Source organism: Microtus ochrogaster, chromosome 10 (genome assembly GCF_000317375.1).
Source record: "Microtus ochrogaster isolate Prairie Vole_2 chromosome 10, MicOch1.0, whole genome shotgun sequence".
NCBI lineage: Eukaryota > Metazoa > Chordata > Mammalia > Rodentia > Cricetidae > Microtus > Microtus ochrogaster.
Window position 1 is genome coordinate 72,754,126 of NC_022016.1, and position 14,137 is coordinate 72,768,262.

At 45.8% G+C, this 14,137-nt stretch overlaps 1 non-coding gene across 1 annotated transcript; it reads right to left on the reverse strand.

Moving 5' to 3' along the window:
• Window positions 1-5,825: 5,825 nt before the first annotated feature.
• On the reverse strand, window positions 5,826-5,967 carry LOC113456720. Its single transcript, XR_003377470.1, has one exon. It is a non-coding gene; the product is annotated as a small nucleolar RNA SNORA67 (small nucleolar RNA).
• Between the last annotated feature and the right edge of the window lie 8,170 nt (window positions 5,968-14,137).

Sequence of the window (14,137 nt, forward strand, 5' to 3'; positions counted from 1 at the left end):
ACTGGCACAGAATGGGGAGCTGGCAGTATCAACGCATACTCTAAGGACCAGCCCTAAGGATGAAAGATAATGCTCTGGATGCCAGCCACACAAGTGCCTGTGTTTGCTGCTTGGAGTCATTACTAGACACTATTGAGTGCACGCCATGTACAAGATACGTTCTGTAGTTTATATTCCTTAATTCTTTAACCCATTTAGCGGATTTTAGTTTTAATTGAGTTTATAAGAGAAGGAAGCGACAGAGCAGTTGTCCAAGATCACACTGCAGATGGGTTCCAGGGTCGGGGCTGAGACTCAGGTATGAGTTTCAAAACCGATTGCATGCTTGCAGCTTGTTGCTGCTGTGTTGCTGTATCCAGACTCTAGTTACATAGAACCACCTGGAAGTGTCTCAGAATAGAGAGCCCCATGGTCAAAATGGCATGCCTTCTTTCCCTGTCTTACTGACTGTATGGTGAGGCAACTGGAATGGTATGAATCCCATGCTCAGGAGAGGCCATCATAGCAAATGCAGTGAAGTCTTTAGTAAGCTTGAGTGATAAGTATTTGCAAAGCCTTATGCCATGTGAAAAAAAATATGAGTTTGTTACATCCTTTAACAAATTTAATTCCTCATTTGTTTGCTTTGATTTTGAAAACAGGATCTTCCTATGTAGTATAGGCTAGCCTTGAACTCACGATCCTCCTGGCTTTAGCTCCTGAGTGCTGAGATTCCAAGTATGTACCACCAGACCCAGCTTTAGCTAATATAATTCCTTTAACATGCTGCAAGCCTAATAACATTATAATCCTCAGTTTTCACATAGAAAAATAGTGAATTTAAATAAATATTTTTCTGAAGTAAACTAAACAAGGTATACATCACCACACCATTTCTTACTGCTATGAAGCATAGCCTCTGTATATATGTATAATAAAATGAAAACAAAACAGAAACAAATCTAAAAGTCGTCTCTATGGCAGCACCATAAATCTCAGGGAGATAACTATTTTGCTTTACTGAAACACCTGGTAAACAGTTTGTGAATACAAGAGCTTGTGAGAACGTTGGAAATAAAAGAATAGTCATGATTCCTCCAGGCAGAAGTGAGAAGAATGTGCTTTTGTCCTAGAAAAGGAGAAGGGTCAGCACAGAGTGCGTAATGGGTAGAAAAAACCAGAAATGCTAGTCTAGGATACTGTCATGGGTTGAGAGAGTCCAAAGGGGATGAGTGAGTGTTGGGTCTGGTCCGACAGGTCAGTACATTCCTGAGAAGGGGGTGTGGATTGAGGAAAGAAACAGAGGAGAAGCAGAAGGTAGAGTTGGGAGGGCATCCAGTGAATACTGTGATTAGCCCCACGTTTATTACTCAAAGTCTTATACACCCCAAACAAAGAGGTAGGGCACAAGACTTCCCTGATATAAAGAACAAGCAAGCATGATTACCTCCTTTCATCTCAAAACACCTGATAATCAAGTTCTAAATCAAAACATCCTGTTGACTGGCCTTTGAGGAGTAAGGCATCCTGTAGCCACACTTGAGGTCAACATCTTGTTGTTTAACCTTGAACGAGCAAGAATAGGTCTGAACTCTCTGACCTTTAGTCAAGATGGAAGGGATCTGCTCCTGTGGGCCTCCACAGGGAGTAGGTCACACCTTTAATTAGCAGCTACTCATGTTTAAGATAGGAATCTCTCCCTCTGTAATGTCAGTAAGTACTAATGTGGCCTATACAAGATTAACTGCATTGCCTCTAGGTGCTATGGAATAATCCTTTTGATCACTTTGAAGATGGGTCATACTCACTGGTTAATAAAAACTGACTGGCCTATCACTGGGCAGGAAGAGACTGGGCAGGAGAGCCAGTAGGAGGACACAGGGAAAAGTGGGGAGTCATGAGATACTCAGAGAGAAACAAAATGAACTTGGCATGCTGAAAGAAGGTATCTCCACATGGCAGATGGTAGATAAGAATCACGGGTTAATTTAAAAAGCAAGAGTTAGCTGTTAATAAGGTTGAGCTATCAGCCAAACATTTATAATTAACATTAATCTCTATATGGTTATTTGGGGACTGTTGGCAGAAATAGAAAAGTCTGCCTACAACTGGTGTTACTATTGCTTGAAACTTGAAGACTTGAAGGGGCTGGGACTCTAGCTCAGTGGCACAGCACATAGAGCCCATGTCTAGCATACACATGGCTCTGGGTTTGATTCCTACCAGTGAAAGGAACCCAAGTTCTGAATTTCATGTCTGGGTCAACGCCATACTAAATAGAATTAGTAGTTTTAGAATACATGTTGAGAATCACATGCGTCTGAGACAGAAGTGCCCTCCCTCTGAGTCTGCAGAAGTGGCATCACACCTTCACAGTCTGGGATTATGGACTCTATCTCAACCTTTCCAGGAATAAAAGCCCCATGGTCCATAACAGCACAGTTGACCGTTTCATCTCGTCTTCCCCATCCCCTTGAATCTCTCACTCTGCCCACTCCCTTTCAAAAGAAGTGGTTCAGAGAAGAAACAGACTCAAGTCCATGGCAGTGATGGGGAGAGCTAAGCTTCCAAGCCAAGGCCATGATCCTCTCGGTACTGACTGCTGTCTCCTCTTCCCTGGTCTCTCTTCTCTGTTGGACCTTTTATTGGATGCCTTCACTTCAGCAATGCAGACTCTGTTTTGCTAGGGGTTGGCATAGCTTACGTTTTTGTTCCCTGGTCAGCTTTGGCAATAAGTCAATAGCTTAGGTGAACTTACCTGCTTGGTTATACAAAAGAAAAAGGCCACTGCCTTGAGTTTGGTAAAGATGCTTCTCTCTCTCCTTTATTAAAATGAGCCCCACCCTTGCTTGTCTTCCTCTATAGTAAAGATTTTTGAAGCAACACTTTTCTAGTCTTAAAAAAATATAAAAATCACATTTTGTTTTCACTTTGCAAATCATTAGCAAGGTATGGGGGCCTTGAAGAGGGATTGTGCTGAGCTTGAAAGTGGATCTTTTATTTTTAATTTAAAAATTTCATGTGTTGATTGACTAACATCGAGGAAATACAGAAAGAAATTAAGGCACCCAGTCTTCAGGAATTTTAGCACCACTGAAAACATCTTTCTTTGATGATTACAGTCTTGCATTGCTTAACACTCAGTGAGAGCCCATTCCTTCACTGACCATTTGCTGCTTTTTCATTACCATTTTCTCTTTATTTCACCCGCCTCCTTTCTTTAATAGCATTCTTTTTTAGGTGGAAAGAGAGTTCTCTTACAAACTGTGAAAAATGTGACAATCCAAGGAGCTTTGGCTTCTTCACGTAAAGTGTGTGTGTGTGTGTGTGTGTGTGTGTGTGTGTGTGTGTGTGGAGAACACAGTGAGTAGTCACTGTGGAGAACAGGGCATGCACACCGGTTATAGTGGTCAATCTCAGCTGTCAGCTGTTAGAATTTACAAACATCTTACAGACCTGTGGTGTGACCGTGAGAGGCTTAACCCCCCCTGTAAATGTGGAAAACACCATTCTTTGGGCTGGGGTTCTGGCTGAATCAAAAGGAGAAAGCCAGTGGAGTGTGAGCATCCATCTCAAGGCTGCCTGATTTTGGAGCTGAGGGGACTAGTTTGTTCACACTCCCACTGGCCTGATTTCCCACCATGGTTTGCTCACCTTCCTCCCCCTACCCCCTGCCACCATGCTCTCCCACTGTGGTGGGCTGTACCTTCTAAACTGTGAGCCTGATTAAGACCTTGCCTCTTCAAGCTGCCCCGTCGGGCAAGCAAAGTGGCTGATGTGGGTGTTCAGGAAGAAAGGCTCAAATTTGCTGCAAATGATTCGTAAAACAAAAATCAATTGGTTTCTAAACTACAGCTGAATTGTAGGGTTTTCTATAGCCACTTGGCTTCCAGGCATTACGATCTTCTCTGCTGGGCAGCAGCAGAAGAGAGATGGACACAACACTTTCTACTGCTGTGAAGAGACGCCTTGACCACTGCAACACTTATAAAGGAAAAACATTTAATTGGGTGGCTTACAGTTTCAGAGGCTTATTCCATTATCATCATGGTGGGACATGGAGGTGTGCAGACAGACATGGTGATGGCTACATCTTGATCACAAGGCAACAGGAAGTTGACTGAGATACTGGGTGTGACTTAAGCATATATGAGATCTCAAAGCCCACCTCCACAGTGACACACTTCCTCCAACACGGCCACACCCTCTCCAACAAGGCCACACCTCCAATAGGGCCACTCCCTTTGGGGACCATTTTCTTTCAAACCACCATGCCCATGCACTTTGGACAAGCCTAACATGGAGGAAAGCATTTAGGAGAGGTGGCTAGATGCCCTGCTCTTGTCTTGTTTTGCACTGATATGTTTCATAGCCTCTGGAAAATTCTAACAGCACACCATTGGGAAAGTAAATGAGGCTATGTTTGAGGAAGGGTTTAAAGGATGCACAGGGCATGAGTAGAGACACAAACTACCACCTGCCTAAGCTATACCATTCTCTTTGTTTCTTGTTTTTTTGAGGCAGGATTTCTCTGTGTAACAGTCCTGGCTGTCCTGGAACTCTCTTTGTAGATAAGACTGGCCTTGGATTCACTGAGATCTGCCTGCCTCTGCCTCCCAAGTGCATGTGCTACCACTACCCAGCTCTACTACTCTTGAGTATGTTTCTAGAAAACTGTAAGTCAGTGTACAAGAGATACTTGTACATTCATGTTATTGCAGCCATACTTACAATAGCCAAGTTAGAAGCAGCCCAATTGTTCAACATTTGGCTAAGTAGTGTAGTTTGTACACAGTGGAGTTTTATTCAGCCATAAAAAGAATGAAATGACGTCACTCTCGGGAAAATGACTGCCACTGGAGACCATCACAATAAGCAAAATAAGTGTGATTTTGGAAGTTGTATACTTCCTCTCATTAATGGATCATAGATTTTATATAAATAAATAAAAGTCACACACACACACACACACACACACACACACATATATATATTTACATATGTATATATACCTTTAGGTGGGAAGGTGACTAGCAGAGGTGGAGAAAAAGTGAGAGGAAGAGGAGGTGTGGTATTAAACGTGCTAGACTTCGCTGACTTGAGGACTTACTTGCATGAGTGTGTCCTTATGAAGAAGGCCTTTACAATGTACAATGACTATACATCAAACTGGGGAGGAGGAGGGAAGATATTTCAGAAGGATGAAACTGAAAAGGGAAGGGCCAAGGCACATTTTTTTTTATTTATTTTATTTTTTTTACACAGAGTGATACCAAACCACAGGAGATTTCGTTCTGGTCCCATTTCATTATCAGTCACTTTGGGAGGAGAAAGGGGAGTAGGTGTGCTTATGTCTGAGAGATGGCGTTTCACCAAGTTCTCTCTACTCCTGTTTTGGTATTTGGAAATCCACCTGCCAGCCCTTAAGTGTTGCTGCCCACCGAGGTAGACCACATCATAAAGAGGTGAATTCGAAGTGAGAAACCACACTGCTTCAGTCACTGTGACAGCCAGACTTTGCACACGCAGAAGAATTACAGATGTGCCTCTTAAAACCAAGAGAAGAACTTTTATGATCAGTGGAAGCTCTAGAATTTTCATTTTTTTTTTTACTAATTTTATTTTTTACTAATAGTATAACAAATACATGCAAACTAACTAGAAGAGATTTTTTGTTTGTTTTAGGAAAAACAACAACAACAACCCAGAAAGAACCTGTAGATGGAAGTTCCTGTCCTACCAGGTCCCACAGCTGTCCAGTCCCAAATAAACACAGAGGCTTATATTAATTACAAACTGTTTAGTTTAATGCTCAGGCTTATTACTAACTAGCTCTTTTTTTAAAAACATGTAAGCAGCCAAAGGCAGGCAAAGGCAAAAAGCATCCCTTGTTCTCCAGAGACTTCATGCATGCCAGACTTGCTTCCAAATTGCTATGTTCCGGAAAGGGGCACTAGTCAGTCCCTTCGAGAGAGACTCACCTTGGTCTACCTACTAGCTCTTGCTACTTAAAGTAACCTATAATTCTTACCATGCTTAGCTTCCTCTGCATCTGGCTGGTGACTATGTCTCTGCCTTTCCTCTTCCCAGAATTCTCCTAGTCTAATCACCCCGCCTATACTTCCTGCCAGCCTACTGGCCAATCAGTGGTTTATTAAACCAATATGAGTGACAAATCTTTACAGAGTACAAGAGCATTTTCCCACAGCAGAAGCAAGAACATATTTGTGCTGCTAATTGTGAAATAAGTGCCCATTTTTCTCTGTGATAGTTTTTTTCTTTTCTTTCTATTTTTTTATTGAGACAAGATCTCAGTTAAAATTTTCTTGTTTGACAGTTTTATACACTTGGAGAGCTAATTGTTGTCATTTTCACCTCTATTTTCCCCTCTCGTTCCCTTCCCTCTCCCACTGAAACACTTCTTAGCAATCCCCCTCCTGCTTTGATGTCTTCTTTTTGTTTCTGACTCACTGGGTTTAGAGTTCCTTGCCTGAGTGAGGCTGGGAGACTATTTACTGGAGCAAAGACAACTTAACAGCTACAGCACTCAGGAAAATGACACCTTTCCCCTCCAGCAACTGGCAATTGCCAATAAACCATAAGGGAGAGGTGAGAATTCAGGGAACCTCTGGCAGCCATGGTGAAGTGTTGACAGGCTTAATCTTGCACAGGTCTTGCACATTTTACCACAGCTGCAGTGAGTGACTCCAAGGACGCAATGGCTGTCATGGCCAAAAGGCTCTTTTTGTTCCAGGTCTCGCCATCGCTGGCTCTTTGGTTCTTTCTGCCTCGTCTTCTGTGGTGTTTCCTGGGCCCTGAAGGGGGTGAAATAATTGTCTCACTTAAGGCTGAGCACCCCACCATCACTACTCTCAGTACTTTGACCGGTTATGAGTTTCTGACTTAACTGCTGCCTACTGCAGTTCAGTTCAAGTGTCTCGGATGAAGGTTGGGTATTGCACTAACTTCAGCTGGACTGGGAGCTGGGAGCAATATGTGGGTGTGCTCATCAACCTCAAATGTCTAGAACCTCAGTTGTTTTGAGACAGGGTCACTCTGTAGCTCAGGATGGCCTTGACCTTACTTTGTACTTCAGACTGACCTTGCACTCAGGGGCATCCTCCTACCTCAGCCTTGGAATGCTGGGATTACAAGGGTGAGTCACCATTCCCAGCCCACACTTAAAAATAAAATACCTTGAGTTCTGGAGTAGATTTACAGTGGAATTCGCTCAAGCTTCCCTGGCATCCTCCTGTATATAACACAACCTTGGAGCCATAAAAATGAATAAGAGGTATCTGAGATCCAGGAGTTGCCAGTTTGCAGGGAGACTGACCATAGGCCGGTGGGAGATGGTGATTGTTTGCCCTGGAACTGTTGGTTTCTACGGTAAAGCAGCTACAGATCTTAGATGAGGGAATGGTGGTCTCATTGGGGGAGCTGTAGAGGGCTTCACAATCACCATCTCATTCCTGAACGCTCAGTAGGGTTTTCTCCTCTAAAGGAAAGGCTTAAGTCATTGCTTGCAGGAAGCCTTCTCCAACTCCAGAACTGTCTCCATATCTTCTGCTACTGTGCTCACAAACAACGCTCCTTCCATGTCTTTCTCTCCATTACTAGCTCACGTCAGTAACTGGCATAGGTAATGCTAGACTGTGTCTGAGGAGCAAAGCCAAGTCTCTCCTTCCTTAACCAGAACTCAGGTGAGAGAGGAGCTGAGCAAGTGCTTGCTGAATAGATGAACAGACGAAGATGGGAAGGAGGAAGGGACATTCGGGGAAGACTGAACAGTAGTGTGGCTGGAGGAGGTCCTGAGACTGGAAAAACTTCCCTTCCCTTCCCTTCCCTTCCCTTCCCTTCCCTTCCCTTCCCTTCCCTTCCCCTCCCTCCCTTCTCCTCCTCTCTCCTCCCCTCTCCTCCCCTTTCCTCCCCTCTCCTCCCTTCTCCTCCCCTTTCCTCCCGTCTCCTCCCCTCCCCTCCCCTCCACTCCTTTTCCCTCCCCTTCTTCCTTCCTTGGACAGGGTGTCCCACTCCATCACTCAATGTCTTATTATTTTGAGTCAGGATCTCTCAACGAAACTGAAGCTAGGCTGGTGACTAGTAAGGCCCAGGGAACTTATCTATCCCAACCCAAACTCTGGAGTTATAGAAGGGCCTGGCTCTTTACATGGGAGCTGAGGATTTGAACTCAGGCCCCCATGCTTGCACAACAAATGCTTATGTTTGATGAGCCATGTTTCCCGTCAATGCTAAGTGTTGCAAAAGTATAATTCTGTGTTGTGGGTATGTGAGCTGTGAGCTCTTCTTTGAGGAATTGTTACCTGAAGAATAAATTGGCTGTGGATGTGGAAAAAACATGCTGAGAAGGCCTGGAAACATGGAGGAGCTGAGTAACCATGAGATGAGCACCAAAGCTGGCGTGTGGCAGAGAAGGCCTCTATAGCTGGGGTGTGGAAGAGAAGGTCTCTGTAGCCGGGGTGTGGCAGAGAAGAACTCCGTAGCTGGGGTGTGGCAGAGAAGGTCTTTGTAGCTGGAGTGTGGCAGAGAAGGCCTGGTTGTGATAATGAAGGCCTGATGTAGGTGGGCTCATCATTATGGAGGACTATGCTGTAAATCACGCTTGGAAACATTATTCTGACTGTGTTAAGGACAAAACAGAGGACAGAAAATCAGAACTAAGAAGACAGGTCGCATGCTGATGTCAAGGGAAAGATGCTGGTGGCAGAATGTCTGGGTGATATGGAGTGGATGCTGCTCAGACCCGGAGGGAGAGGAGGGCAGTGCCAAAGACGATTCCAGGATTCTGGCCTGAGCAGTCATTGTGTCAGGAAGCATAAAAGGATGAGACTGGGGAGTGGAAGATAATTGGTTCAGTCTTAATCATGCTGGACTTTCAAAGTCTGTGGACTGTCCTGCTTCGTGCAGGGATGACAAATAGGCTTCTGGTCAAAGGTCAGGAGTAGGGAAAGGCAAAGTGGTCACACAGAGAGCAAAATTGAAGGATTCTCTCAGGATCTCTTAAGTAAAAGGTCAGCATATGAGACCCTGTCTCCTTAAATTTTATACCTTAGACAGCTTGCTTACCTCTTTAGTCTCAGCCCTGTCAGTCAGGGGACAGCATTTTTGGCTGAAGTAGATAGATATCTGCCATTGTTTAGCTTCCCAGTATTGATTCCTACTTCCTAGCGGGACTCAGTTTCATTCTGGGGATCTGTCTTACTCCATTGTGCGTCTTGATGGGACATTGTGAAGCAGGTTCCTGCCTCTCATAAAAGATCCCAAAATGGCCCCAGAAAGAATAAACTTTGGGTATTAGAGCATGAATTGCAATTAAGTGGCTCAAACTAAACGAGACATTCGAAGAAGAAACCAAACAAATACCCCCCCTTTCAGATGCACTCGCTTCCTCATTCTCGTTAGTGGTAATTTCCAGTGGTAATAGGAGTAACAGCTCACTCTACTAGGAGTATAGTAATTTGAGATGTTACTTGCTGCAGAAAACTTTGTTACTGCTCCTGAAATTGTTTGGGGGATGGGGTGAGAGGACCAGGCAGGAAGGGGCACAGTTAGAGGCTTAGAGGAAGACGGACACCATCAAAGAGGGCCATGAAGGGAACCGGAGTCTTGTTGGCATTGTGGAGAATGAGATCCCACCTGAAATGAATTGAAGACCAGCTAGACCATTGTCACAGGCTCCTCGACACAGGGACCGATCAAACAGATGTGCATTTGACCTCACACAACGCTGCAGGAGTTTGCCATGTGAAACACGCGGCTTCCCTATCTAGGTTCAAAGAAAGTGGCCTGAGATCGTCTTCATCTACTTCGTTTCTGTTCTATTGTACAGCCACTCCTAGATGTGAGAAGGCTGGGCAATCCAGTCTGCGGTGTACATGGAAGACGCGACTCTTACGTTTGGGTTACACGGAGAGATTTACTAATAAAAAGAAGGGCGGGAGAAGAGATTTACAGAGGTGTAGTGATTAGGTTTTGTCAAGCCAATATTTTCTTTATCTTTCCACTGAAAATCCAGCTGGAGTCGGGATTTGAGTTCTTTGTAATAAAATGTCTTCTAAGGATACAGGCAGGAGCCCTTGCGCTTCTTGCCATCTCTCCATGGTCTTGATGGGCAGTCTGGCTCCATACTTGCTGGAAAGCAGTTGAATTTGATTTGTTAATGAAAGACCCAAGAAACACCCTGAGATGACGCTCTGTCAAAGCCACTGTCCCTTGTTACCGACTGTAGCCGTCAATCTGCAATGTAATTCTTTCAGTCTCTGGGTGTGGGGTGGAAGAAAGAGGAGAGAGTCGTGTTTTACACAGAGTTGATACAACAGTTGCTAGAGCTGACATTTGAGTCTGCTCCGATTTAAAGTTGTCGGTCTTTTCTTTCTGCCACAGGTGCTGTTGTAGTACTGAGGTCAGTGGTGGTGTGAGAATTCATGGAGGTGTGGGAGGTCAGGAAAGACGAGTAATAGGTGGGTAATGGTGTGAGCATAGGTCATAAGAGGGCCAAGTGCCCCCACTTCCACGCACACACATGCGGGTGTGGTGTGTGTGTGTGTGTGTGTGTGTGTGTGTGTGTGTGTGTGTGTGTGTGTATGCATGCTCACAGACACAGGAAGGCAGTGGGAAGAAAGACATATATTAAAAGAACTGGTGGGTCAGTCCAAACAGCCATTGACATCCCGAGACTGTAAATAATGCTCCTGACTCTGCAGACGGGAACCTGATTGTTGACTGGGTTTTTCTCTGAATGGGGTCTCTGCAGAGCTGAGCTTTCCTTGATTCGGAAAACATGGGGAAGCTGCACCACCCAAGAGTCTGGGCCTTAATGTGAAAAGTCAAGGCCCATATTGTCTGTCAGGGCTGCGAAGTAGCTGCTGGCTAAGCAGAGGAAGGGACGAGGTGGTACAGGGCGGTGAGCAGGGCAGCAGGGTGGGGAGGCAGTGTGCAGGCTAGCTGGATTTCCAGGAAGGAAAATCTGCCCTGCCCTCTCCTCCTCAGGCTGCAGCAAGGTTGCCTTGTTGTCCCCTGCCAGAGAAGGACCTCACACAAGAATTCTATTGTCTGACCTTCAGGACTGAGAGCAAACTTGTTCCTTAAGGGGGAGACAATGAAGATAGCAGCAGCCAAGGACTCAGGGCGGAAGCAGGAAGTCCTTGAATGCTCTAAGAACTAACCACAGGGATTTTGGATAAGGGTGCAGGGAGCTATGCTACAGGAAAGGCTGGGCCTGGGAAGAGTGGCCAGCTGAAGTCCATCCTGTTAAGTGACCAGCCCTATGTTCTTGCAGACTATGTTCCTGGCCGTAGAACTTGGGGGAAAAAAAGGAAAGAAAAAAAGAAAGAAAGAAAGAAAAAAAGAAAAAAAGAAAAAAAGAAAGAGGAAAAGGAAAGGAAGGACATGATTGCTCCTAGGTATGGTGGAGGAGAAAGTTTATTGTAGATAAAAGGAGGAGAGGAGGTGGAGGCAGGGGCAGGGACATCTGGGAGAATCCAGAATAGATGTGACCAGACTGAGCTGGGCCGTTGGGGGGGGGGGGGGGGAAGGGGGAAGGTAGAAGGGAAAGAGGAGAGGGGGAACCAGGAATAGCAGCCAGGAGGCCAATGGTACAAAAAGGCTGGCTAACCAAAATGTCTGAATTATATACTGAAGAGTCCTTGGAAGAAGGGCAGCCCAGACTCTGGGTTGTAGAGTTCAGGGTAGAGGTTGGAGTTTGCCAGTCATACCATAGAACAGGTAGGGACTGAGGGATGCTGGGAGAACCTGGAGGCCAGGTCTGCTTTGATTTGTTACATAGGCATGTCAGCCATTTGTTCAAGGTTTGAAACTTCACAGAACCAGGAGTGTTCAGCCCGCTCTTCCATTCTAAAGGACGGCTTCTTCCGAGTCAGGCAGAGCTGCTCACTCTTTCTAGAACAAAGTCCCTTTGCCACCATCCCCATGTATGTCATCCCCTCTCCCCCATGATCAAATGTCATTGCTTCGAGAAGCCTTCCTCGGTTACGCAGGCAGTGACCCGTGTCTGCTTTCTACTGGGATCATATGACTTTTTCACTTGCATGTTATCTTACATATCTTAGGTGCTCCGTAAATACATGGTGGTAAATGAACGTTCTGATGGTCTTTAACTGCTAGTATTGGTAAAGTTTACATTAAAAATTAAATATGTCCAAACCATGAATGCTCGTCGGTGAAATGGACAAATCTTTTGTTGAAATCCATGTTTTAACTTTTGTGGCTTGTTTTTCCTTCATACAGTATGGTCATTACACTATTTGAACCTGCAGCCTAATGACATGAGAGAGGAATGTCCTGTTATTGTTTCTGAACATACCCTTCAGATTTCAGCTCTCTAAATCCCCATCTCTCAGCAAGGAGCTTGGGGACAACTGCCCTTTAGGCTTGCTCCCACCAGAAAATGCTCTGGGTCCAGACCAGAGATACCTACTGTGAACTTGGAGTATTTGCATTTTAAAGGAGTCACAATTAGAGGCCAGGCATCTTACTGGTGGGACTTTTTCTGGAGGATGAAATTGAGTTTGAAAGGCAGAGGTGTAGAGCTCTCCAAAGCACCAGAACAAAGGGCCTGAAGAGTCTTTGTTCAGCTTCCTTAGAGCATCCCAGTCCAACCTTTGCAGGGCGATGCCTACCCCTCATTAAAAACTTAAACAATGAGAGACAGGAGTGGGGTACATCGTTAATACAGTGCTAAGCCAAAGAAGCTAATCTGCACGGCCGTATGCCAGGCCGTATGCTTCTCACAAAATGACATATATTATGGTAGACACACAATAAGGACAGTAAAAACACCAGCAGCCGGCTGTGGTGGGGTGGGAGGGGATCAGAGGCTGGAGTAAGGAAAAGTAAAACTATTCTAGATGCCACCGCACTGGCTGATGTCCCATGCACAGTTGCAAGCAACTTTGCCCGACTCACACAGCACAGCAGCACGGCCTGATTTGGTCCCAGGCAGTTGGCTCCAGAGCTGACACCAGGTTCTCAAATGCAGAGAATTTTGTTCTCCCTCCCAATCACGGCCTTTTGGGTCATAGTCCGTTGGCCTACAGTCTACAGTGAGGCAGCACCACATGACAGGAACACACAGCACAGAAAAATCTCTCTCTTCATGGTCAAGGAGCAAAAAAAGAATGTGGAAGGGCTTGGGTTCTGCAGAGCTTTGGGGGACATACCCCCAGTTACCAGAGTCCTCTCACTAGGCCCCGCCTCTCAGAGTTCTGTCATCTCTCACTCCACCACCATGGGGACTACACCTTTCCTATGGCCTTTCTGGTACATTCTAGACACAAACTATAGCACATTCGAATGTGTACTGCATTCACCCAGCTTTCCTCATTCTTGGCCCCAAATGGACCAATTGCCACAGGCTGGGACAGGAAGGGACCCTCCTCTGTACTCTTGTGACATCTAGTCCTTCACCTCTGAAGACAAACCATTTGCACGTATTAAGTGTTGCCAAAGAAAGTTGGTGCAAATGCTGTCGAGTCCCAGGAATTCACGCAGCTCCCCATGCATGCGACTTTCTACACAGACTGCTGCGGGGTGAGTGACCAGTCAGGGGTGAGGAGCTCTGGCCATGTCGCTGCGGCCATCTGCAGCTTCCTCTCCGATCACTGAATCTGCTTCCTTGTTCTCAGCGTCAAGACTTCCGCCGACTTCTACCCGGTTCTCCCTTTCAGAAATGCACACACTGTTGGCTCAAAGCCTTTCCTTCTCCGCTGCTCTCGCTTGCCGTGCTCTCTCCAAACCCAATATGAAGAAATTCTCACTTCTGGGATGGGAGAGCTGACCCAAGCCAGGGATGAGAACGCTGAGAAACAAGAGGGCTCACTTATTCTGATGGTTTGAAGATAACTTCTCTGAGGGTGAGGATAAAGGAAGGGGTGGCCCGATTCTGCTTCCCTTGACCGCGTTATCTGTGTGGTACCGCCGGGCCGACAGCGGGAACCACAGGCAGGACCGCCATTCTTCCCAATTCAGTGCGGCTCCTTTGATCAGAATCACCAAACTGGTGAGTGAGTTGGTGTGGATTCCGTTCTCGACAAGAGGGCCCCTGGGAAGCTTTGCCTCCACTGGGACTCCCACAGCTAGCAAGGGGGCAGTCCCCTCCCTGAGTCCTGCAGATAGCCTATCA